General features: G+C 42.8%; 1 protein-coding gene across 6 annotated transcripts in view; it reads right to left on the reverse strand.

The window, feature by feature from the left end:
* LPP (LIM domain containing preferred translocation partner in lipoma) overlaps window positions 1–25,248 on the reverse strand; it is a 601,703-nt gene that overhangs the window by 434,840 nt on the left and 141,615 nt on the right. For all 6 annotated transcript variants that reach the window (XM_082251182.1, XM_082251181.1, XM_082251178.1 and 3 more), the window contains one exon: window positions 14,392–14,451. The gene's annotated coding sequence lies outside the window, so the exon portion shown is untranslated. The remainder of the gene's footprint in view (window positions 1–14,391; window positions 14,452–25,248) is intronic.

The raw sequence follows: 25,248 nt of genomic DNA on the forward strand, positions 1-25,248 counted from the left end.
TGTACACCAGGTCGTTTACAGTCATTTGCAGGCAGTTGCGTTCAGGGACTGTTTTTAGAACGCAATTATTTGCGTTCAAACGTGTGTTTCCCGGCGTTTCAAACGCACAAACGCGTCTGAACGCGTCTGAACGCGTCCGCACGCGTCCAAACGCGATGACCCGCGTTTAGCGTTCGCGTTTTTCCATTTTCAAGGGAAATAATTTTTTTGACCTCTAGGAACGCTTCTAAACGCAAACGCCCGCAAACGCTGCTAAACGCCCGCTAAACGCGGGTACAAACGCGACTGAACGGACGTTTCAAACGTCCTAAAAATTCCAGCATTCAAAGGGACTTTTAACAACGTCCCGTGTACATGGAGCCTAAAGGTATAATAAAATATTAACAAACATGTGAGGGGTGTACTCACTTTGTGAGATACTATATATATATATAAGCATAATGCACATAAAGATTTCTCACACTATACATGAGGGGAAAAAAAAAGACAGGTATTCTTGAGCCAGGTTTTGAGCTGCCCAATCAAGTAGGAAGAGCAGCAGCATCTTCTTCTCTTGTTATGCCTATAGCTACACCACTGATTTTTTTTTTTTAGTCTGGGACAGGAAAAGGTTTCACAGTTCTCTCAGGTGTTCCTGAGATATAAGAAACCAATATGTGATTTACCTTCACTGCAAAAAAGTAAAAGGTAGAGATCTATTTTTAAAAGTAAACCAGGAACTCCGTATGATTTTCGATATAGACCTCTGTGCACGGTTTAAAACACAGTTATTATGATAAGCCATAGCTCAAATCCTTTGGAAAACTCTTACTTCATGACCTGCACTTTAAGGTTTATCGCTTGAAAATTTTCATTATGTCATATGGTGGTAGTTTCCTGCCAGCGGACGTGTTTGGTTTGCTTATGTTCAGGAAAGCAGAAGGCATCCAGAAGTCTATGGCAAAGAAGAGAACACTTTGGTTCAAATTTAGCCTTTGCAAAATACCAGCTAAGCATCATGTGATTGTTTGACAATGTTTTCTGTTCCACCATGGCTTGTGTACAAAGGCAGAACTGTGATGATGAACTGTGAAGACAGACAAAGTTGTCTTTACAAGAAGGGACAGAGAACTGGTGGGTAAAATAGCTCTGAAAACATCAATTTGAAGAGCTAAATATGGCAAAATACACAGGCAGGCCAGGAGTCCTGCCAACAGGACACCAAAATCATCCAATTGTTTATTTTTTTTGTTCACATTTTGCATTTGACAAACACATACTTGTGCTAAATGCCAGATCTGAGGTTGTAATGCTGCCAAATGATGACTAGGCCAGAAAAGACGGCCAACTATTTTATAACCCAGATTACCATCTCACCTTATTTATCTGAGCACTTCTGTGCTAAACTGGAAAAAAGTACGCAAACATGAAAACAAGAATTTTATTAGGGTGTCTTCAGCGAAATGACACCCTATCAAAGAACACTGAAAAAAAGTAAGAAAATGTGGTCAAACTGAAAAACAGAGAACTAAACACATGTCAGTGTCAAGTAACATTATGTAACATTATTACTATTCATGACTAGGGGATTAGGCAATACATTTTTACTTGACTAAAGCAGTTCACAGAGCAGGCTTTTTCCATAGAAATAGAAGGAAAAGAAAATCTAAAAATATTGCTTTTTGCAAACCCGTTCTTATAAGATAAATTACACAGTGCTGAGCTTTACATACAGAAGATTTCAACCCAAGATTGGGAGATGGATAATATACAAGGGCAAAACTACTAGCAGATAGTCACATTTAACTGAACTTGTTCTGCAATGTGAAAACAATATTAAAATGCAGGAAAAGAAAAAAATAAAAACAAAAACAGATTAGTAAGTAAAAGCAGCACACATTACACTTGTTAGGCACACAGTTAACCCGTTGATTGCCCCTACATCTTAACCCGTTCCCAGTCAGTGTATTGAAGCAACTAGCAACATTCGTGTCAATTAGTGGCCCTCCCAGCCAGTGTCTGTTAGATTGTCCGTACACTATCACAGTTCCGCAATAGGTCGCTGATCACCGCCATTACAGTATAGCATCTATAGCTGTGTAAACTCCGGTATATATACCATAGTTGGTAGATGCTTTAACATTCGCACAAACCAATTAATCTAAACTTATTGGGGTTTTTTTTGTTTTTACAAAGACATGTAGCAGAATAGGTTTTGGCCTAAATTTTTGAAGACGACATTTGATTCTTTGATTTTTCTTGGATAGGTTTTATAACAGAAAGTAGAATGAAAGTTATAAAAAGGAGAAAAAAAGATATATACAGGCAATTTTCGTATGTATACAGTATCTCACAATAGTGAATACACCCCTCACATTTTTGTAAATATGTTATTATATCTTTTGATGTGACAATACTAAAGAAATGACACTTTGCTACAATCTAAAGTAGTGATTGTACAGCTTGTATAACAGTGTACATTTGCTGTCCCCTCAAAAAGACTCTACACACAGCCATTAATGTCTAAACTGCTGGCAACAAAAGTCAGTACACCTCTCAGTGAAAATGTCTAAATTGGGCCCAATTAGCCATTTTCCCTCCCAGGTGTCATGTGACTCGTTAGTGTTACAAGGTCTCAGGTGTGAATGGGGAGCAGGTGGGTTACATTTGGTGTTCTCACTCTCACTCTCTCATACTGGTCACTGGAAGTGCAACATGGCACCGCATGGCAAAGAACTCTCTGAGGATCTGAAAAATAGGATTTTTGACTTACCGTAAAAACATATTCTCTGATGTTCATTGACGGACGCAGCTCTTCATCTTCATGACTGTAGGGTTATGCTGCCCCCTACAGGAGTAGGTCACTAGGCAGAGAAAAGCTTGAGCACACCTATGAGGCAGTCCTTGGGAGTATACTCCCACTTCCTCCCACAGGTATTCAGTTTTGTAACAAGCAGTGTAAGAAGAAAACAACCCAACTCCACAGGGGGGCAGATGCTGTGTCCGTCAAAGAACATCTGAGAAATGGATTTTAAGGCAAGTCAAAAATCCCATTTTCTCTTTAGTTCAATGACGGACACAGCTCTTCATCTTCATGACAATAGGGACGTCCCAAAGCAGTGTCAAACATGAGGGGTGGGAACAGCAGAAAAAAAAAAACTTCCCGAAGGCTAAACATAGCCAACCAGGTAATATGATGCTCAACTGAGCACAGCTGGAGCTCACCTAAATTAAAAAAAAAAAAAAAAAAAAACACCCTCAAAGAGGACAAATCCTCTAAACTGCAACCTGCAAAACTTTGTGGCCAAAAGAAGCATCTGCAGATACCAACACATCCACTGTGAATGTGTGCATAGACGATCAAGTGGCCGCTCTGCAAACTTGCACCACTGACGCCTGATGATGGAAGGCCCAGGAGACACTAATCACCCGAGTAGAAGGCAGCCAGCCCCTTTGCAAGGTCCATCCATTAGGACAAACGGTGAATCGGACTTTCTAAACGACTCCGTAACTGCCAGGTACACCCTGATTGCCCGAACCACATCCAGAGAATGTAAAGCAACTTCCTTAGGATGTTTAGGCTTAGGACACAGGGAAGGCAACACAATGTCTTCATTCAAAGGAAAATAAGGGCTGACCTTTAGAAGGAACGAAGGACATGGTGGAAGAACCACCTTATCCCTGTGAACAAGACAGCGCTGCCAGCTCAGACACCCTGCGCGCCGAAGTAATAGCCCCAAAAAAGGCCACCTTCTGGGACAAAGTAAGCAGGGGACTCTCCCAAATATTTTAGAATAGAGGTTTATGAAGAACAGACAACACCAAATTGAGGTCCCAAGGCGGCAACGGAGACCGCACTGGGAGAGCCAAATGTTTCCCTCCCTGGAGAAAAGTACGCACCAAGGAGTGAGAAGCCAACGGACAATGAAACAAAATCACCAAGGCCGAGACCTGGCCCTTGATGGTACTCAAGGCTAAACTTTGCTCGACCACTCACTGGAGGAAAGCCAAGATCCGAGTTACCGAAAAAGGGCGAGGGTGAACCCCAAGAGATTCACACCACGCAATGTACGTCTTCCAAGTACGATGGTAAATCTTCCTGGAAGTAGATTTTCTAGCTTTTAAAAGCATAGAAATCACAGAATCAGACAACCCTCTATCCTTTAGCACCTGGCTTTCAACAGCCAGGCCGTTAAAGCCAGCGACTGTAAAGCAGGATTTAAGATCGGTTCTTGAGACAGTAAATCTTCCCTGAGAGAGAGTCTCTAAGAAACATCGGCGACTAGCCGTACGGCGTACCAAGACTGGCGAGGACAGTCTGGAGCCAATAGAATGACTGGAATCCCTTCTGCCTCGATCCTGCGCAAGAGTCGCGGCAGAAGCTTGAGGAGGAAAGGCATATATTAAAACGATAATACTCCAGGGAGCCACAAGGGCATTTGTGGCGTCGGCTAGAGAGTCCCAAAACAGTGCCAAAAACCTCTGAACTTTCTTTTTGAGGCGAGAGGCCAACAGGTCCACCTCGGGAGTGCCCCAGCAGAGACAACTGACTGAACACCTCCGGATGAAGTGACCATTCTCCCTGGTCCAAGGCCTGTCGACTGATATAGCCCGCCTGCCAATTTTCCACCCCTGGGATGTGTACAGCAGAGAGGGCTGGAACGAACCGTTCTGCTCACCTTAGAATGCTGTCTACTTCCCGAGCCGCCAGAACACTTTTCATGCCCCCGAGCCACTAGAACACTTCTCATGCCCCCGAGCCACTAGAACACTTCTCATGCCCCCTTGGTGATTGACAGACTATGGCCGTGGCATTGTCTGAATGAATCTGTACCGGACATCCCTGGAAACTAATTGTCTAATGATCCAGGCATAGCCTGAGAGCTCCAGTAATTGGTAATTGGTAGCCTGGACTCCTGCAGAGTCCAGACCCCTTGAGCAGATAATAATCAGATTGTCTAGAGACTGAGGATCATCGTTCCACTTCACCACTCCTTTCGCAGAGAACTCGTGTGGAACTGTGCAAACAGAACCGCCTTGAAGGTAGCCACCATCGGGCCCAGTGCCGGCAAGGAAGTCTGATGAGACGACCATCTGCTTAACAGCAAAAGCAAAATCGCCTCCTGCAACTTCTGAAGATTTGCCAGAGGGAGAAACACTCTGGCCGAGGCTATGTCCAGAGTCAGTCCCAGGCTTGTGGACGAAACCAGAGCAGACTTCTGAAGATTCAGAATCCAACCGAACTCCCTTAACATTTGCAGAGAGTGATCCCCAAGTTGGTCAACAGGGCAGACAGAGACTCTGCTCAGAAAAGCAGATCGCCCAGGTACCCTAGTATTGTGATCCCCGTTGATGCATTAATGCTAGAACCAAGGCCAAGGCTTTTGGGAACACTCGAGGAGTAGAAGCGAGACCAAAGGGTAACGCCACAAACTGATAATGCTCCTCGCCCACGCCAAAGTGGAGGAAGCGCTGATGGGCGATACAAATGGGAATGTGAAGGCAAGCGTCCTTGATGTAGATGAATGCGAGAAAGTCCCCCTGGTGTAAGGATGCTACCACCGTGCGAAAGGATTCCATTCTAAACTTTTGTACCCGCACAAAGCAGTTCAGCGCCTTGAGGTCCAAAATTGGACGCACCTTGCCCTCCTTCCTGGGAACTGTAAACAGGTTTAAATAAAAACCTTGAAAGCGTTCCGACGTCAGAACTGGGGCAATCACTCCTTGAGATAAGTCTTGCACTGCTGTATAGAGATCCTGCAGGCAATCTGGGGATAAGTGCAGGTTGGAAAGAAAGAACCTTGCTGGATTGAACAACATAATGGACCCACTTGACATGAATTAGGAAGGTTTACGAGTCCGGAAAACAGCAAAGACGTCCCCCCACCCCTAATACGGGTAAGGGTGTCCCTTCATGCGGAGGAATTTTTGTCCGCAGGTCTGGCAGATCCCACTCTAGGTTTGCCCAAACAAGGGCTTCTTGGAACCCCCACTGGAGGCCCTGAAGGGTTTTGATCCCTTGTCCTGAGATCCTGAGGAACAAAAAGGCCGTTTGTGAGCAGAAAAGGAGGGTCCCAGTCTGTGACAGGACTTTTTACCCTTGGAAGCCTGAGGAAGAAGAGTACTCTTTCCCCCTGTAGGCCTTTGACGATGTCATCAAAGGAAGCTCAAAACAGACAGATAATCGCCCACGAAAGAATGATCGGACAATGCCTTCTTAGAAGCCTGGTCCCCAGACAAGCATTTCAACTAGATAATGCGCCACAGAACCACTGCAGAGACAGACAGCGTAGAAAGAAAGGGAGCCGCATCCAAAGAGGCATCACAGACCAACTGTAGCCCTTGGACCAATTGATCCGCCAGTTCCCCAAACTTAGGGGGGATCCGTTTCTCCTCCAGGTTTTGGGGTAAAACTTTTGCCCATTCAGTCATAGCTTGTGACACCAGGGTGATGGTAAACACCGGCCTAAGTACCGACCCAGCCACAGTCAACATATGGCAGGTCAAGGCCTCCAACCTCCTATCAGCCGGATCAGAGAAGACTGGAGACTCTTCCACAGGTATATGATGCACAAGAAAGCCCGCAAACAGTTTGCTGAAGACAAGCAGACTAAGGACATGGCTTACTAGAACCATGTCCTGTGGTCAAGGATGTGTTGAGGCAACAAGGTGAGAAGTACAAACACAAGTGTGTCTTGCCTACAATCAAGCATGGTGGTGAGAGTGTCATTGCCTGGGTCTGCATGAGTGCTGCCGTCACTGGGGCGCTACAGTTCATTGAGGGAACCATGAATGCCAACATGTACAGTGACATATTGAAGAATAGCATGATCCCCTCCCTTCAGAGACTGGGCCGCAAGGCAGTATTCCAACATCATACCGACCCCAAACACACCTCCAAGACGACCAACTGCATCGCTTAAGAAGCTAAGGGTAAAGGTGATGGACTGGCCAAGCAATTCTCTACACCTAAACCCTCTTGAGCATCTGAGGCATCCTCAAAAGGTAAGGTGGAGGAGCGCAAGGTCTCAAACATCCACCAGCTCTGTGAGGTCTTCATGGAGGAGTGGAAGAGGACTCCAGTGGCAACCTGTGAAGCTCTGGTGAACTCCATGCCCAAGAGGGTTAAAGCAGTGCTGGAAAATAATGGTGGCCACACAAAATATTGACACTTTGGGCTCAATTTGGACATTGTCACTTATGTGTGCACTCACTTTTGTTGCCAGCATTTTAGACATTAATGGCTGTGTGTTGAGTTATTTTGAGGGGGCAGCAAATTTACACTGTTATACAAGCTGTGCACTCACTACTTTACATTGTAGCAAAGTGGCATTTCTTCAGTGTTGTCACATAAAAAGATTTACAAAAATGTGAGGGGTGTACTCACTTTTGTTACACACACACACAAAAAATGTTCAACATACAGAGGACTGAATTAAAAGACAATTCAAAAATCAAAGTGAAAATAATGATGCAGCAGGCTAGTCCATTTTGCTGAAATTTCATTGCAGCAACTCCTAAAATGGTTCTCAGTAGTTTGTATGGCCCCCCACGTGCTTGTATGCATGCCTGATAATGTCAAGGCATGCTCCTAATGAGATGACAGATGGTGTCCTGGGGTATTTTACTCCCAGATCTGGACCAAGGCATCACTGAGGTGCTGAACAGACTGAGGTGTAACTTGGCAGCGAATAGACCGAAACATAATTTCCCAGAGGTTTTCTATTGGATTTAGGTCAGGCAAGCACGGGGGCCATTCAATAGTATCAATTCCTTCACCCTCCAGGAATTGGCTGCATACTCTCGCCACATGAGGTCAGACATGGTCATGCACCAGGAGGAACCTAGGCAGATACCAGTCCTGCTGATGGATTAAGGCCCTTCTACAGTCCTGCCCAGCTCTCCTAGAGTAACTGCCTGTCTTCTGGAATCTCCTCCATGTTCTTGAGACTGTGCTGGGAGACAGCAAAACTTCTGGAAATGGCACTCATTGATGTGCCATCCTGGAGGCGTTGGACTGCCTGTGCAACCTCTATAGGGTTCAGGTGTCGTCTCATGTTACCAGTAGTGACACTGACCCTAGCCAAATGCAAAACTAGTGAAAAACAGTCAGAAAATATGAAATTTCAGCAAAATGAACTAGCCTGATGCATTATTTTTTTCACTTTGATTTTGAGGGGTATCTTTGAATTCAGCCCTCTGTAGGTTGATAATTTTCATTTACATCAAATAATGTGACATCCTTTTGTTCCTGACAATTTACAAAGTCCATATCAGTATAGATATCCAACATTTTTTCCCAATTGAGATCTGAAATTAAATTGTTCCTTTAATTTTTTGTAAACCGTGCCTGTATGTGTATGTGTATGTGTATATATATATATATATATATATATATATATATATATATATATATATATATATATATACACACACACACACACACACACACACACACACTTTATTTATATATATATAAAAACACACACACACACACACAGTATGTATATCTTGCTATATAAAGTACAAGTGTCTCTGCGTCCAGTCCCTGTGTCCGTGGGATTGCGCTACTGCACATGTGCCCCACGGACAGCCGTTGGGACTTGGAGCACAGAGACTTCGGGCGGCCGGGCGAAAATGTTGAAGTGGCGGGCGCCTTCGCCCGCCCTACTTCAGTCTGTTAGGGCATGAGCTGAGCCCGCCTCCCCCCGTAATGCCCCACCCAGTCTGCCCATGCTGCTCTCTGGGAGATGTAGTCCCGTCGCCTCGTTCCCAGGGGAAAAGCCAGCGGGGAACTACAACTCCCAGAGTTCCCCCCCCGCGGGGCCGCTCGGCCAGTCTGTGTGTGTGAGAGAGAGAGAGAGTGTTGAGGTGGGGGGGTGGAAGGTGCGCGGTGCTGAGTGTCAACATGGCGGCTGGGAGACAGACAAAGACGAGTCAGGCAGCTGGGATGTGAGCGGCAGGGGAGCACAGAGGAGCTCAGGCGAGGAGGGCGGATATCACCACCCGGAGAGGGCCCGCCGCCGCCCGGATACAGGGCTGTACACCGCTACTGTACAGGTGAGCGACATCCCCTCCCCCTTCCTCCTGTCATATCATCACACAGGTGAGCGGCCCGACACAACTTCACCTCACCGTCACCATGGAGACCCCCCCATTACACAGACAGGTCACCCCCCCCTCCCCCCTATTGTAATCTTACTATGTAAAGTACAAGTGTCTCTGCGTCCAATCCCTGTGTCCGTGGGATTGCACAGCCGTTGGGACTTGGAGCGCAGAGACTTCGGGCGGCCGGGGGAAAATGTTGAAGCAGCGGGGGTGTGCGCTCGCACGCGAGAGCCGCTCGGTCAGCTCTGCGCATGTCCCCGATGTTGCATATGTTCTAGCACCGTTAATTTAACGGGCTTAATGTCTAATATATATATATATATAATATATATATATATATATATATATATATATATATATATATATATATATATATATATATATATATATATATATATATATATATATATATAAAAGCCTATATATATATATATATATATATATATAAATAAAAGCCCAGTGGTGATCAAATATCACCAAAACAAAGCTATTTGTGTGAAAAAAAATTATATAAATTTAATTTGCATACCTTGTATGACCACACAATTTTCAGTTACAGTAGAGCAGTGCTTAATTGCAAAAGATGCTCTGGTCATGAAGGGTAAAACCTTCCATGGATTTTTTTAGTTTTGGATAGAGTGGAGAGAAATTAGAATACCCATCAGGTTTTTCCTGCTGTCTGTGTCCGTTTGTGAGATTCACCTGTTCTATTTGTCTGGTTTACCATGATCATAAAAATAAAATAAAATCCAACATTTTGGGTTCACATTAGAACAGAAATAGAGGGAAATTCTTCCAATAGGGATACTAGTTCTGGTGACACCCTAGGATTCCCTCACTTCCCGTTTTTCCGATGTGTCAGGAAATGAAGGGAACTCTTCCCTATGGGACACATATGGCATAAAAATTGACAAATGCTATAACCCTCCCTTAATCTATCCAAAATGAAAAAAATAAATAAATTGCCTTTAGTTCCACTTTAAAGTGAAACTGATGTGTGATTCTAGTGCCACCTGACCACTTTTACAAGGCTCCAAAAGTGATACGTGTGCCGCCCCCCCGAAGCTTGTGGTGGCTCCCTTTCCTTTGGGGAGCCCAGAACTGTGATAAATAGCGTTATCTAAGTGAGCAGGAGGTTGTCCATTCCCTGACCCCGTCTTATGACTAATGAACATAAAAGGAACATGTAATATGTCACTTTCGTGTTCACAGCTGTCATTTCTCAGCTACTGCATGATCTGTGCTTGATTAGCTGCATTGGAAGGCCTCAATGCCTCCATTAAGAGGACCTGTCAACTCCACATACCATCGCATAAGGGGCTTTGTGATTTGTGATTGCAATAATGTTAAATGAAAAGAAAAGTGTAAAAATTGTAATAAAGCAAATAAAAATAGGAAAATAAATATTTTTGAAAGCATCCCCCACACACACAGAACCCAACTCGCAGTATAGAGCAATCATGTATATGGAAGTATAAATCATACCACTAATATGAGGTATCTCCATGAACGCCAGAGTGAAAGCAATAATTCTAAGTGCCAGTTCACACATATGCGATGCGGGAACCCTGCAAATCCACTGCAGGTTACCGCATCGCTTTCGACTTGCAGGCAGTTCAAACTGCCATATGCGAATCGCTGTTAATACAAAGTTAACGACACCCCAGATCAGTTTGCATATCACACAGTGTGAACTGTCAATTTGGACATGAAAAGGATCATATAGGTGTGAACACCTATGCAAACTGATTCTGCTGCGGACCAAAAAAAGGGTCCTGTGCGACTTTGGTCCGAATGCGATGCAAATTCAGCCATACAATCTATATGGATGAATTTGCAACACACAGACATCACATGTGATTTACAGTGCAGTGCGCTACAAATCACATGCAAAGTCTGACATTGCATATGTGTGAACCAGCACTAAAGCCTTAATGCACAGTTAACTCTAACCTGTGAAGGTTTTTTAAGCGTTGTCGAACGAGAATTTTGGGTACAAATGTAGCACTGCCCCCTAGAGATCTGCTGAGAATTACACTTCTTGGATTCCCCTGGGTTATCTGTAGCAACAGCCTGTAGAAACGTAAAAACGTATCACTTCAGACGCTTGGCTCAGACAATGAACAGTCCAGGGGATTTGGTTTAATTTTTTTTATTTAGAACTGGGATAGGAGAAGGGATGAGTGGGATACTCCAACTATGAACTATGCACAAATTCTGACGACAACTAGCTGTAGTGTGTGCAGTAAAGCCGCTGCTTCACCTTGCCACTGAAGTAAAGATAATGTATACAGTATGGATTAGTTTCTCTTCCATGTCCTAACGCTGGTAACACTCTGCAACCAACATGTAATATATAAGAAAAACCAGACTCCTCCTTGGTAAGAAAAATGAATAGGAAAACAAGCTGTTCCCACTGTGAAAACCTGTGATGTCCACTTTAGACACGGATAAAAATAAAAAATATTAATAAATGAAACTTAAGATAAAACTTAAAATAAGAACACAGGTAACACGTACCCTCCCAAGGAACAGTATAACTAAACTATCAATGTGGTAGTCACTGGTGACACAAGGGGGGGGGGGGTTAGGTAGTGGGTGGGTTTTAGTATGTATTTTCACAAGGGTTACTGCTAGAATAGCACCAACACTAAAAATGAGACTAGATTTCCTATGACAGGTGCATAATATCCCACCTGGCCACCAATCACGGCTGATAGATGTACCATATAGTGTTGGGCAGTGGGCTATACTGCCGAACGCACAGTCAATATGTTGGAATGCCCCCCCCCCCCAAATCTATACCATACTGTTATTTGAGCACACAGCCTGGCAGGTCAGTAAGGTGGGGGGGGGGGGCTGAGTGAGCCTCCCCTCCTCCTGAACCATGCCAGGCAGCATGAGGGAGTGGATGCTTTGGGGCAGGGGGGCTCTGCCTCTCCACCCCAAAGCACCTCTTCCCGACATCCCTAGGAGATGGTTGTGGTGGTCTACAGATGGGGGGCTTATCGGAATATGGAAACCCTCATTTTTTTTTTTTTAAGTAGAATTAATTGAAAAAAATGTAATACAATAACAGAACAGTGTATGAAGAAGTACAACTTGTACAGAAGAAAATTTAAATGAATAATGCGCTATGTAAAATTGAACAGTGGCTAACGAGATGAAGGAGGGTACAACAGGGGAGGAGGAGGAAGGGATAGAAGGGGTGAGGGGAGAGGAGGATACAGGAGAAGTAGAAGAATGCTAAGGTCAGGAAGGGATAGGCTTTGTGAACCCAGAAAAGTGAGGTTAAGGTATGTAATAGACATTAGAGCATTACCCATGAGCATAAATAGGGTTGGATGGGTCTGGGGGAGATAAGAACGAAAAAGAGGTCACTTGGGGGGCCAGTAATGGTGGACAGAGAGTGAGGGTTGTAGCCTAGAAGTGGTGAGTTACCAAGTGGCCACAGGTTAGAGAAGTTCATCCATCCAGGTCGGGGGTTGAGGCAAAGAAATAGGTGAAATCCTTGTTGCTGAAGTCAATAGAGTGAAAAGGCCATGTTTTGGTTGCAAAGAGCCGCCATTTAATGTCAAAAACGGGTTTTGGAGGGTGCATAGTTGAAATCCTTGTTGAGGTAATCTTTCTGGAAGAGGGCACTCCGGTCCTTCGTAAGCTGACTTACAGATGGAGGTGGGAGTTGAGTCCAATTATTAAGGATGGATTTCCTTGCAAGTAGGAGGCATGTGAGGATCCAAGGTAGATGACGGGCCTGGGGGCCATTAGACAATGTCAGAAGTTGTTTGTCCCAGTAGCCGAAAATAAGCAGGTAGGGGTCCCTCGGGATCACGAGCAGGGTGATCTTGTGTATATATGCAATGACTTGATCCCAAAAGGAGGAGATAGTGCTGCAGAGCCAGAAGTGGTGGGTAAGGGACGGTGCTTGGCATTGTGGGCAGAGTCCCGCTTGCGGGTTATCTTTGTCCATTAGGAAAGGGATATAAGCGCGGTGAAGAATTTTTAATTGGGTTTCTCTCCAGACTTAGTTCGGAGTAAGGCGTAAAGTTTTCTGATATCCCTCAACTATTTTGTGTAAAGAGTTGGGGTCTGGGAAGTGTTTGCCCCAGTTTGAGGCTGTGGAGGAGGCAATCTGCATGGAGGTGTGCAACAGCAGGGGCTTATAAATATCAGAGACTCCATAATGTTGTTGGTGAAGGAGTTTGTCAGTGAAGGAGTCCTTGGGAGCACGCCGACCCGTCAAATTCAAAGAGCGAAGGTAATTGTGACATTGTTGCAGGAAAAAGGAGTGGGATGCGGGAAGATTAAATTTGTGGATAATCTCTTGTTGAGAGAGTACGGATCCTGTGTCCAAGTCAAAGAGCTCTGAGAAGTTGGATAAACCACGTTGTTGCCAGTTTGCGTACGCAGCGTGGAGTAGACCTGGGGGAAATGAGGGGTTACCCCGAATGGGTAAGTAGTTGGGGAAGTAGGGAGAGCAGCGGAGAAACTTCCTGACCTCCCTCCATGTGATGACAGTATCCCGAAGTAGACGGTTATGCTGAAGGAGGGGGGGTGAGAGATTTCCATTTACAGTGCAACAGAGCTGATAGGTTGAAAGGGAAAGGGAGAGTCATTTGAGATTCCATATTGAAGTTAGAAAAAATGGGACCGTTGGGAGATCCAGTCCAGTGCTGTCCTATATAAACAGGAGAGGTTGTATACCCTTAAATTAGGGAGACCCACTCCACCCTCGCGTCTGGGGAGACAGAGTTTGGCTAAAGATATGCAAGGACGCTTGCCCCTTCAAATGAAGTCGGAGAAGGCCCGATTCAACAGTTGTACGTCTCGATGTTTCATCGGGTAAAGAATGCGGGCAAAGCTGGTCGTCTTAATTTGGTGGCATTTCCCCAGGAGCGAGAGTGGAAGACCCATCCAACCGTTTAATTCCTATACAGTCTTTTTAAAAAGAGGGTAGTTGAGGGTGTAGATGGAGGAAGGAAGAGATCCTATCTTGATGCCCAGGTAGGTGATATAAGACCTTGAAGGGAGAAGAAGGCGCCCATGGAGAGATAGAGGAGGTACCTAGGGGGAGAATTCTGGAAACCCTCTGTAACAAGGGGGTCCCCCAGATCCCATCCCCTACATGCTACAGATGTGCTGATTTACAGACAGACTAAGGGGACCCCCCCCAGGCACTATATTTAAAGGAATTTTTCATTTTTATAGCTTTACTTTAAGCATCATTAAAATCACTGCTTCATTGTAATTATAGGATCAGGAAGTAGGTTTGCTAACAGTACATAAAGTATGCTGTTTACTTACCTCGGAAATGTCTTCCTGATCACAACAAAACACGTCTTTGTTCTGCTTCCTAACAAAAATCTGTGTGAAAAGAAAAGGTATATTACAAACTGTGCACAAGGTTTCATCAATTTAAACACTGTGCTACATAAACGTAAAGTAAAACAAAAAGCAAAAAACATTTTTTTTTTTTTTCGATAGTGTAAAGGAGGGTTATAACCCAAGATTTCCCTTCACTTATTGTCTCGTAGCCAAAACAGGACATGGAAAAAAAAAACCCCTCCAAAGTGAGGGAATCCCTGCTTGGCACCAGTATGTGTCCCCATTGGAAGATTTCCCCTCTCTTACAGTTCTAGGGACAACCTAAATTTTGTGATTTTCTTCCATTTTCAACTTTAAAAAAGGTAAACATGACATATAGAGAGGATGAATGTCTGAAACAGGACCACAGACCGCAATAAAAAAATAACAGGGGTTGTAATTCCTCTCCACTCCAAAACTAAAAAAAAAAAAAGAAGTTTTGCCTTTAGTTATACTTTAACTGAACACACAAACTAAACGAAGCAGATGGTAAAATGTTAGGCAATGTAGAAAAGTGCTTCCACTCCTTTATAGTAGAGAGAAGGCACCCTAGTTTTACATGTACGAATACAATTCCCTGAGACTATCAGTAAGGTGTTTTTGAGAAAGTCGAAACCTGCATAACCACTACTGGAGACTGCAGAGCTAAACTGATGGCTCGTAAAATAAAATAGCTAAACTCCATTAGGGCCAAAACACACCTTTGCTACAGTATATGCCACATTACCACAATGTACAATACGTGCACTATTTTTTTTTTTTTTTATTTTACCCCAACACACAACATAGCTTAGTCGCACATGCATTGCAGCAAGGCAGAACAAGGCAGAACTTACTACAGTGGACTCTTGCATCCAAAAAAAACTGTATGTCTGTTTTTTGGTCCATTCTTGTGCAACCTATTTAAAATGAATATGCTGCACAAGGACTATGCACGTTAACATATGATTCAAAATGTTAACACAAGAGACAAGAACAAACGGGTCTGAATGAGCTCTTAAAGTTTTACTATTTAAATTCAAGCTATTATGTACTATTATTTACAACAAAACAAGCTAATTCCTTACAATTATAAAATCAACAGATTTTTTAAATATTCTTTTTAAGTTATGCTATGTTAATGGGTACTTGTAACCAATATAATAGTCAGCGTTATCCTAGTTTGGTTGCAAAAGTGGAAATACACTTTAACCACTTTCCATTCAGCCACTGTACATAAAAATCAGCTTTGGCAGGATAAGCGCCTCTCTAGGAGGATGTACCAGTATGACCTCCTGCTTGTGCCTCTCGGAAATGTGCAAAGGTGCCATGTGTGATCGTTGTGCTCCTTGGACACAACAAATCACAGATCGGGCCACATGTGTCATTAACTCTAGTAAACAAAGACTTCAATTCATGATGCCCTTGTTTACCAATGTAATCTCTGTAATTGGTCACAGCAATAGGGGCATGGCACATTGCCACACCAGTCCCAGATTACTGCCACACTAGTCATAGTGCCACCATAAGGACTTGTTCACATGTGCAATGCTCTCTGAAGAAGAGCAATCCATGTTTGAATTGCTGTTCAATGAGCATGCCAGACAAAGAGGAAGCATTGTATTGCCTCATTACCACCTGATTTAACCCCTTGGGTCCCACAAAGGCACCCCAATTCACTTTAATTTGTCACAATTGGTGGGCATACTGTGTATAATTTCTGGCACAGCTGCAATTTGCAGCTGTGGCATGTATACACCCCTGGCCGGTGTTTCTTCAGTTAAAGAGAGTAGCAGTTGAGGGGCAATGAAAGGAGCGCAGAGAGGGAGCACACAGATGCAAATCACAGGGAACACGATGTGCAGGTGTTTATGGGGGGACTCGGGGGACAGGCTGTAGGAGAATTAGTCCACAATACAAACAATAGACACACCAATGAAGAGTGAGCCTTAGGGTGGCAATATGGAACAGCAAAGGGGTGACACAGGGCAAAGCAGTGTTTGATACTGTGGGGTAAAGTCCTTGGCACAGCAGGGGTTAAAGTCCTTGGCAGAGGGGCAGAGCAGTATTGGCACATCGGGGTAGCAAGACACAGTACAACAAAACTGCCCACTGGGTAGCAATGTAACAACCACACAGATAGTCCATGTAGGATGGCCCAGCAGAAATGGGGAACCCGGACTTTGGGATGGAGACCCAGGCAGACAGGACCAAGTCCAGAACAGGGCAGATATCCAGGCAGACAGGGCTAGGGGCTGGTGGCAGAAGCACAGTAGGCAGGGTGAAGTCCACAGGCTCTTGGAAGGGGGCTGTGGGGGTCAGGCCGCAGCTTAGTACAGACAATTCGAAACTACAGCCTTGAAATAGTATTCATACCCCCTAAAATGTTCCACATTTTGGCATGTTACAACCAAAAATGTAAACATATTCTATTGGGATTCTTTTGTGACAGAAAAACACAAAGTGGTACATAATTGTGAAGTGGAAGGAAAATGATAAATGGTTTTCAACATTTTTTTTTAAACAAATATCTGAAAGGTGTGGCGTGCATTTGTTTTCAGCCCCTTTGAGTCAATGCTTAGTAGAACCACCTTTCGGTGCAATTACAGCTGCATATTTTTTGGGGATGTCTTTACCAGCTTTGCAGATCTAGAGAGTAACATTTTTGCCTATTCTTCTTTGCAAAATAGCTCAAGCTCTGTCAGATTGGATGGAGAGCATCTATATACAGCAATTTTCAAGTCTTGCCACAGACTCTCGATTGAATTTAGGTCTGCACTGATTCTAACACATGAATATGCTTTGATCTAAACCATGCCATTGTAGCTCTGGCTGTATGTTTACGGTCATTATCCTGCTGGAAGGTGAACCTCTTCCCCAGTCGTAAGTTTTTTGCAGACTAACAGGTTCTCTTCTAGGATTGCCCTGTATTTGGCTCCATACATCTTCCTATCAACTCTGACCAGCTTCCCTGTCCCTGCTGAAGAAAAGCATCCCCGCAATATGATGCTGCCACCACCACGTTTCACAGTGACGGTGGTGTGTTCAGGGTTAGTTTTCTGCCACACATAGCATTTTGCTTTTAGGCCAAAAAGTTCAATCAATGAGGTATGAATAATTTTTCAAGGCACTGTATATGTCCCAGCAGTCCCAGGGTCCAGAAAGTAGCACACCTTCCAGACCCAGCAGCTCTAAGCATCCTCCAGTCCCCTTTCCCATGGGACTTCCAGACACCAGTTCCCCTGTGTCTATAACAGGAGAAAGCTCAGAAAAAGACTGCCAGTCTCTCCCACCATAGGAAAGGATATTGTATTTTGAACTCAGCTAAGACTTTCACACATTACCCGATGCCAGCACATTTAGCCCCATCAAGTCACAGGACACCATGCGGTCAGTGCTTCATACAGAGATCAAACTCATCTTCCACCCCCCTGCAGGGCACAGAAACTCAGAGATTAACTACTTCTGGCCCGGAAGGTTTACCCCCCTCCATGACCAGGCCATTTTCTGCGCTATGGCACTGCATTACTTTAACTGACAATTGTGCAGTCATGCGACGCTGCACCCAAATAAAATGTAGGTCATTTTTTTCCCCACAAATAGAGCTTTCTTTTGGTGGTATTGGCTCACCTCTGCGGGTTTTATTTTTTTGCACTATAAACAAAACAAAAAAAAGAGCGACAATTTTGAAAAAAAAAAAACAATATTTTTTACTTTCTGCTATAAAACATACCCAATAAATCTTTTTTAAAAAAATCTAATTTTTTCATCACTTTAGGCCAATATGTATTCTGCTAGATATTTTTGGTAAAAAAAAAATCCCAATAGGCGTATATTGATTGTTTTGTGCAAAAGTTATAGCGTCTACAATGGATGAGATATTTTTATGAAGTTTTTATTTATTTATTTTTACTAGTAATGGCATCGATCAGTGATTTTCAGCGGGACTGCAACATTGCAGTGGACAAATCTGACATCTAACTGACACGTTTGAAAATTTTCGGGAACCAGTAACACTAATACAATGATCAGTGCTAAAAATAAAAAAAAATGCACTGTTACTGTACTAATGACATTGGCAGGGAAGTGGTTAACATCAGGGGCAATCAAAAGGTTAAGTGTGTCCCTAGGCGGTGCTTACTAACTGTGGTGGGGTTGCACTGATTGAGGGAAGTCAGAGATCCTGGTTCCTGCTTGGCAGGAACACAAGATGTCCATCTTGTCCCCTTGCAGAATGGCGATCTGTGTTGTTTACATAGGCAGATAGCCGTTCTGCCTCTCCTGGGGATGATCGCGGGTGGCCGGGGGCGCGATCGCGCCATCAAGTGGCCATTCAATGAAACGACGTAAAGGTACATTGTTTCGCTGACTAGTGCCCCTTTGCCGCAGTATATACATGGTGGATGATCTTTAAATGGTTAAGCGGACAAAAGGACTGCTTTACATACTGTTGATTTTAACAAAACAAACACAAAAAAATATTTCTGCTACCAGTACAACCGCCTTCCTATATACCTTGGGCGGTCTACTTTCCCCAAAAGGAATTTGTATTGACCTGGAATTTTAGGGCTTAAAGAAATGAGATTCGCAGTCGGTACATCAGGACTGATCGATTTTCAAATGTACATACCACAGTTTCTAGACTGTCACACAGACTAAATATTATACACCGATATTGGGTTATTTTTTCCAATAAAATGTAACAAAATACATTTTGGCCTACATTTATGAAAAAATAATTTTTTCAAAATTATTTAACAAAAACTAAGAAAATTTTTTTATAATGTTCTCTCTTTTCCCCTTTCCATAGTAAAAAGATCCAGTGGTGATTAAATACCACCAGAAGAATTCTCCATCTCAAAAAAATAGGTTAATTAGTGTACAGTGTTTGATGACCGACTGTCAGTCAAAATGTTGAGAGTGCGGAAAACAAAAAAAAGGCCTGGGCAGGAATGGGGTGATACAGCCCAGTCTTGAAGTGTGTAAGAAATATTCCAATTAGCATTTTAGCAGTTCTCCCATACAAATCTGTTAATAGAAGAAGTTACAGCAGTAAAACCTATCATTCGAAACTGTAAAATGGAGCTCTGCTTATGACTGACACGACGACAGACTGAAGCATTTGGCAGCCTAGAAAGTACCATAATATGACATAGCAATTAAATGCAATCTACTAAAATGAATGGATTACATCTAATAAGGAAGAAGTATGTTGCTGCTATACTACAATGTGTCTAAATGAAAGGGCCTTACTCACAAAAGAAAACGATATTCTGAAAACAAGTACTGCTCAAACAGGATTCTGATTTTCAATAAAAAAAAAATTCAATTACAGTTGCAGATCCATGTTTGAGTACAAGAGAAATTGAACTCCATGTACTTGTTACATTTCTAAATATAAGCTGGTTGGCATGACAACAAAGATTGATGGATCTCTTTAAAGTACTGTATATTTAATTGTCAGCATTTCGCAATGAGTCAGAGGAATGCTGTGTGAAAGGTCCAGTCGTCATGGATACTGCAGGCTATTAAAAAAATGCAAAAAATACACACAAAAAAACCCAAAAAGGAACTTCTATACACAATATAAATGTGCGGTTTGTGAAAGAAAATTACTTGCTCATAAACAATTAGCATTATATGTAGGAGACTGTAGAAAAAGAAATTTGGAAAAACAAATAGGTCTGTCACCAATATATGAGTAAAGCTATAAAAGATATACAAGTAAACACAATCACAACAACAAACTTGCTGCAGAACCCTCTCCTGCAGGGAGGAAAAAGTGTGTGGATGTGTAAATGGAAATGAAGGATATAAGAATCCCGTATTTAAGCCTGAAATCAAGGCGTCAAATCTTGGGATATGAAGGAGGTTTGTAAGAGGCCTCAACTATGAAAGACAGCACAAAACTAAAGTACAAAAAACACAAGATGATACGTCTTACACACACAGCCACACTTCAATTAAACTTAGGGAAATTAAATAAAATGACCCTTCCAGTAGAGCTCCTAGGCTACCAGTAAAAAGCATTCTTCTCACTCACCTTACCTCCCTCAGCAGCCAACATTCTTCTCTTTCCTTAGACATTCCTGATTGTGGGCAGTCCCTCGGCATCCACAATTACAATACTGGAATGCTGGCCCTGTTTTGTACATGATGATGTTAGAGCTGTGACTTCCAACAAGGCATCAGAGCTACGCCCACCCACAACCTGAAGCAAGGAAAGAAAAATGCTTTTCACTGGTACCCCAAGTAAAACCAAACTGAGAGCCCCACTTGCAGGGTTATTTTTTTTCTATTTACCCAGAGTTCATTTTTTATAAAGTATAACATATTCTTCATTAGGATTCATCATAGGTCAAGAAATGCCTTTAGGAATACCAATCGGGCGTGCCATTGCAGATGCAACAAAGAATAAATACATTTTTAAAAAAAGGAATTTTACTTACAATAGTGACTAATGTTTTTGATTATGATTCAGCAGGACAAGTGATAGGTTTCAAAAATAGAATATGTTTTCTGTACTGTGGTACCTTTGATTTTTAGCCCAAAGAAAATGACTGGAAGAGGAAAACAGTTACAGGTGGTCTTGAAAGCAAGTTCTAGATGGTGTTTCAAGTAGGAAATGTGTGTGCCAGGCTATGGAACATGTTGAGACTTAAAAAGATATCACAGCATAACCATTTAAAATTCCTAAATGGTTATCCAATAACTATAATTTAAGTAGCTAAAAGTTTTCTCTCAAAAGTTCAAATTGGTCTGAGCAAAAAATTTGAAGACCATAAAGAGAACGAGGTACCAATTAAATTTAATTGACCCTTAGAGAGTGACTCATCCTATCCCACAGCAGCTCAATAGAATGTGGCACAGTAACAAAAATCGATCAGCTTTTAAGTCAAATAGGGCCTTTCAGAATGAATGGAAAATTCTCAAAGTACAACAGGCCGTTTTAGCAGACTTAACGAAAAGGCTATATGGCTATTTATAAAGAACAATGAGAGAGAAAAAAAAAATCTAAAATTTAAGTTTTACACGTTGACCAATCATAATTGGTTTAATCTCTGGACACTGAAAAAGAATTAGAATGGTCACTATAGGAAACTTTTTTCCAGTTTATTTTTCATGGTTTTAAAAAAAATGTATATAGAAGCCTTGAAATACATACAGGGATACAAGACTGTTTGGGTAGAAATTAAAGACCCAAAAAAAGGCACGTGTGAATATCACACCAGTATCGAGGCTGAACAAACAAAAATCCATACACCTATGATTTAAAGGTAACTGCACTAAAAACAGGTGTGTTACTCTATGTGCTCTTCTCACCGTTCAAAACACAAGGACAGACATCAGCTGCAGCCAAAATCCAAATTTCCACAAAATAGCTTGCCAAATACAGATGCAGTGTTTATATTCTGGCATCCTCTGAAACTGTAAAGCCTCTACATATCTGGCCTTAGGAAATAATGGTTACCCCAAGCCATGTGCCAAGCTAAGGACAGAGATGGCAGAGGCGATCTACAGGTTTACATTTTTGGACATACACACACACACACGTAGCCACTTTGGCCCCTTTCACACTTGTGCCTTGTGAGCAATTTTACCACAATTTTTTGCCACAGTTTTGACTGGACTGAAGCAATGCCTGTGTAATTTTGAGGTCTATGGACCTCAAAAAGCATTAAAGTCAGACCAAAGTAGTGCAGGCACTACTTTGAAATCATTGCAACTTGAAGAAGTTGCACAGATATGAACTATACTCATTGGAATTCATGGAGTACGGCTTGTCATGCGACTTTGAAAGGGACCTTAAAGTGGACATTTGTCACTCCCAGTAGTGTTAAGTAGTGCTCAAGTCTTTGACAGAGGTTGTACTGCTTGACGAGCGTGAAATTCAAACTTGATACCCATTGGAGAGGTATTCAGTGTCTTCTAATGCAGAAGCCAACCTTTGGATATTTTTTGAAAAAATAAGTAATTTTAAATAAATTGTTTAAACCTCCTGATTTGACAACTGCTGCAATGTTTCCTTAAAGTTGAACTGCAAGCAAAAAGTTAAAATTCATACATGAGGGCTGTTTTACCTGCCTTTACCAGTCTGGCCTGCTTTTTATCTACTACCCCTTCCCTCACCAGTCTGCAATAGCACAGTAAAGGGACAGCAGAAGACTCATAAGCTCTTCCCTTTTTTCCCTCCCTGTAAGCATATTTGGTGCTTGCATTGTTCACATGTAGAAATTCTCAGTTTCTAGTCCTGCCCTTCTTCCTCCTGGTCACCTATAGAGGGGAATTTTAAGAGGTGGATATCAAGGCAGTATTTGGTAAATACTCTGGTTAAATTTAAAAAATACATTTATTATTTTTTTTTAGGAACTGGATCGATCAAGCTTTAAAAACACTATTGGTTCATCTTCCATGAATTTGCTGAAAAAGTATATTTGTACAACTTTAAGGCCTCATGCAAACTGAATGTTTTTACAGCTGCTGTTTTTGGCGTCAGATGTTTTTTTCTGCAGTCAGTAAGCTCCCCAGCATGTTATTCCATGTGTCCATGCACACATAGGCTGTTATCAGCAGTTTTTGGCAGGGGCGTTTTCTGGCTGGAAAAAAAATCCCACAACTAGTGGGTTTTGAGAGGAGTTTTTCAGCTGGAAAAACATTCTAACTCTGATAAACACCGAAAACCTGCGTTTTTCAGCTTTTATTAAAGTATTTGCTAAAGTAAATGCTACCGCGAACAAAGCTAAAAAACACCTTCAACTGCTACAGCTTTCTATTGGTGTTTTGATAACGTCCAGTGTGCATGAGGCCTAAAGCAAACCTGTGTGCATAAGCTACTTAAGTAACAGCGTTATTTCAAAGCTGACAGTTCAATTGGTCAGTGGGCACCTTTTCTTCATGTTTCGGTCCCTCTAGATGAGCCCAGAGCTGCACTAAACTCTCTCTATTTCCATGTAGTAAAGATCACTTCCCCATGCCCAATGCACAATACAATTTTTTTACACCTAAGCAACCTTTTTGAAGACTCAGACACTCATACAGCAAAATTGTTGCCTCCTAGCAAAGAAAGAAAAGTTGGGTTACATGTAGAAATACATTTTTGTTATTGTTTATTTAGGGTCCTTTGACACAGGCTTTCTGCCAGGCGGACTCCGAGTTTGACCCATAATTTAGTAGTTACGTTGTGGCTCCAGTTCAATATCCATTGCAGGGCAATCGCCTCATAGTATTTGCGAACAGGTACAACCATGCCTCCCACCAATTTGGGGCATTGCAGGGTGCGAAGAGCCAAATGTGGGCTTCGCTCATTTCACATGGATTTCAAGAACAGACTGTTTAGGTTTAAGAAGAAAGACCTGGGTAAAGAGGTGGGCACCATTTGCAAGTACAAAAGAATACGGGGTAACATTCATCTTTAAGACACTGCCAATCCATGAAAAGGTCGTTAAGGTCCCAACTTTATAAATCCTTTTTCTATGGTAGAGAGCAGTGGCACATAATTACAGGTGTACTACTGGGAGCCATGGGCAGGGAGATAACCACCTAGGTGCTTTAGAAAGGTATGACACCAGGTGAAGGAGAACAAGGCTTGCAGTTGCGTACGCAATCCCGAGGGCATGAACAGAGGCAAAATTTCAGATTTTTTAATTAGAATTAGTCTTGAAATTCGAGAGTGAGGTAAAATCCTGCAGTTTCGCCATGATATTAAGGCAAGAGAACAACAAATCAGAAAACGTAAGATAGAACATCATCCACGTAAGGGGACAGTTTGTGCTCTGTTGGTCCCACAGTAAAGTCTTTTATATCTGGGTTTAGGCATATTTTGCTAAGCATTGACGTAAGGGCACAAATGAGGGGGGACAGGGGGCACACCTGCCTTGTCCCACTGCAGATGGGAAACTGACCAAAGGACACCATTCACCTTAACTCGAGCTTACGGGGTGCTATAGAGCGACGCTATCCACTAAAGAATATTGGGACCCAGGCCCAGCCTGGTCAGAACCGTTCAGCAGTAAACACAATCCACCCTGCATTTTCGGCATCTCGACCAGCTCTGAAGAAGGGGGCCTGACTCTCGAAACGCGTTAGCGGTCGCATCTTAAAGGACATGTTCCAGCACACGTGTGATGGGAATTTGTAACACGATTTCATTTCTGCATGTTTGAGTATGCATTTGGCATTTTTTATTAAAAATTTTATACAGTACCACGGGTAATGCACGAGGTGTTTGCGCCTCCTTTCCTTTCTTTTATGTACCGCATTTTCGGCATCTGTAGAAAGTAGGAGACAGGGTGGATGGTCAACCTGCAACCTGGCCCAGTGGATCAGCTGGATCACCCTATTAGAGTTGTCCCTCATTCCCTCCCAGCAATAAAACCAGTTTGGTGTTTGGTCAGGGTGGACCATCGTTGTTAGGATGAGCTTAAGACAATTCGATAGGATCCTCGCTAGTATTTTGATGTCTGTATTTTAGTTCAAAATCAGTCTGTAATTACCGGGAATGGTATGGTCCTTCCCCTCTTCAGGGATGACCATGACATGGGCAACCAACGCCTCTTTGGGTTCAACAGTATCCGAGGCCAAAGAATTAAAATAGGAACATATCGGGCTTGAAAGGAGAAGGTGGAACTTACTATTATAGGCATTTGTGAAGCCATTGTGTCCCAGAATCTTCCCCTTCAGAATATCTTTGACAACCACCACCAAACTGCTTGAGTAATGGGGGGTGTCTAGTTGGTTATTAACTTGGGTGGTTAGGATTGAGCCTCCTCAAGATATTGCAAGATGCGCTCTGTCTGCTGGACCTCTGAAGATCCAGGT

Source organism: Pelophylax lessonae, assembly GCF_965119305.1.
Source record: "Pelophylax lessonae genome assembly, chromosome: 3".
Lineage (NCBI taxonomy): Eukaryota > Metazoa > Chordata > Amphibia > Anura > Ranidae > Pelophylax > Pelophylax lessonae.